The sequence below is a fragment of the Vigna unguiculata genome, unplaced genomic scaffold, assembly GCF_037176805.1.
Source record: "Vigna unguiculata cultivar grain cowpea cultivar isolate G323 ecotype 2 unplaced genomic scaffold, ASM3717680v1 ptg000120l, whole genome shotgun sequence".
In the NCBI taxonomy this organism is placed as follows: domain Eukaryota; kingdom Viridiplantae; phylum Streptophyta; class Magnoliopsida; order Fabales; family Fabaceae; genus Vigna; species Vigna unguiculata.
The window spans coordinates 152,501-155,000 of NW_028196762.1; positions in this window are offsets into that span (position 1 = coordinate 152,501).

Genomic DNA, 2,500 nt, shown 5'->3' on the forward strand with positions numbered 1-2,500 from the left:
GAAATTCGTGGTTTTTGAGGTGTGAGGGTTGGAATGGCCTCCAAATGTCCCCAAATGAATACCATGAAATTCTTGGTGCACGAAAGTTTTGAGTTCGGAGGGTTTTGCACATGGCCAAGTTGGTCGGTGCACCGCGGCATAGCTAGATGGCTTGTGTGGAGTTTTGTGAAAAAATGAAATTCGTGGTTTTTGAGGTGTGAGGGTTGGAATGGCCTCCAAATGTCCCCAAATGAATACCATGAAATTCTTGGTGCACGAAAGTTTTGAGTTCGGAGGGTTTTGCACATGGCCAAGTTGGTCGGTGCACCGCGGCATAGCTAGATGGCTTGTGTGGAGTTTTGTGAAAAAATGAAATTCGTGGTTTTTGAGATGTGAGGGTTGGAATGGCCTCCAAATGTCCCCAAATGAATACCATGAAATTCTTGGTGCACGAAAGTTTTGAGTTCGGAGGGTTTTGCACATGGCCAAGTTGGTCGGTGCACCGCGGCATAGCTAGATGGCTTGTGTGGAGTTTTGTGAAAAAATGAAATTCGTGGTTTTTGAGATGTGAGGGTTGGAATGGCCTCCAAATGTCCCCAAATGAATACCATGAAATTCTTGGTGCACGAAAGTTTTGAGTTCGGAGGGTTTTGCACATGGCCAAGTTGGTCGGTGCACCGCGGCATAGCTAGATGGCTTGTGTGGAGTTTTGTGAAAAAATGAAATTCGTGGTTTTTGAGATGTGAGGGTTGGAATGGCCTCCAAATGTCCCCAAATGAATACCATGAAATTCTTGGTGCACGAAAGTTTTGAGTTCGGAGGGTTTTGCACATGGCCAAGGTTGGCGGTGCACCGCGGCATAGCTAAATGGCTTGGTGGGGAGTTTTGTGAAAAAATGAAATTCGTGGTTTTTGAGATGTGAGGGTTGGAATGGCCTCCAAATGCCCCCAAATGAATACCATGAAATTCTTGGTGCACGAAAGTTTTGAGTTCGGAGGGTTTTGCACATGGCCAAGGTTGGCGGTGCACCACGGCATAGCTAGATGGCTTGGTGGGGAGATTTGTGAAAAAATGAAATTCGTGGTTTTTGAGATGTGAGGGTTGGAAAGGCCTCCAAATGCCCCCAAATGAGTACTGTAAAAGTGTTGGTGCACAAAAGTTTTGAATTGGATGCATTTTGCACTTGGCCAAGTTGGTCGGTGCACCGCGACTAGATAGGTTGGTGCCAAAATTTGTCAAATTTAAGACCTTGGCCAAACTGAATGAAATTTTGTGGGGAGGTTCCTGATATTGTTTAGTGGTGGACTGGAAAAAATGAGGTCGAAATTCGAAGTCTACATGTGCTTTTCTATTTTTCCCGATTTTACACATACCCGGTAAGTAAAAAAAATAAAAAAAATAGTTCCCCTTCGAGAAAAATTATGAAATTTGGTGAGCAAGGAGATACCATTATTCTACGAATTACTGCAAAAAATCGCATCAAAATTCGAAGTATAGCCCGAGATATGGACTTATGTCTGCTCAAAAAAAGTGTATCTACTTGTACAATTTTGCCTTTTGCATATTAACCTCTTATAGGGGGGGAGTGCTCCTTGAGCCGGCCAGCTCCACACTGGCAGGTTTTAAAGGGAGCTTGATGAGGCCTCCCCCCTCACGTGGTGCGTGCGTTAGCATGTTTATCATGGCACAACTAGCCTCTTCATAGTTGTTGAGCTTTATTAATACCAACACACGGTCGTCACATGATCGTTGGTTAGCTCGGCAGCTAGTCCCTCGGATATTGTGGAAAGTTATTTTCATGCCTAGCGATGCTTGACCCTGCGTCACTTGATGTTTCCATTTGCTTGCTTGCCCATGGTAGGTGGGGGGTGGACCGTCTTGTGGTGTGGTGTCTTGCGAACGTGAGGGTGTGTGAGTTGTAATCGAGATGCACTTGCTGGCTGGCTCCATGCCTTGCGTATCGAACGGTCAAGCATGCATCTCTTCCATTTTCACCCGTTGCCTTGGGTGATATTGGTTGATCAGTCCCTGTGTTGCCTACCCACTAGACGGTACTTCTGTGGTTGCTTCGAATTCTATCTTTCCATCACGAAGAGGTGTTGGAGGATCCTAATGTCACGCACGTGTTCCATCTAGTGAAACATCTCAGTGATGCACGTGTTGTGGCTAGTTCTTTTGGATGCGGTGCATTATATGAACTCGGGTTTACTTTAGCGACCCAGTCAACATAATTCGGTTGTGTCCCTTGATTGAGACGTTGTCCTTGAACTTGTTGTGAACAATATCGTTCTTCCACAACCCGTCGTCTTGAGTGCGATGGAAGGCAAATAAGATGTGCTTTGGCATGTCATGCACGTACTCGATTGCGGGAAGTGTGAGAAAGTGTTGTTGACAACCCGTGGGAAATGGAATGTGGCAAATCGTGATGAGCTCTTCGTGGATCTGCGAAGAAGACGACCTTTGGGCCTGTTGGAAACGAGGGAGGCGATGTTGAACTGCGAAGAAGATGGACTTTTGGGTT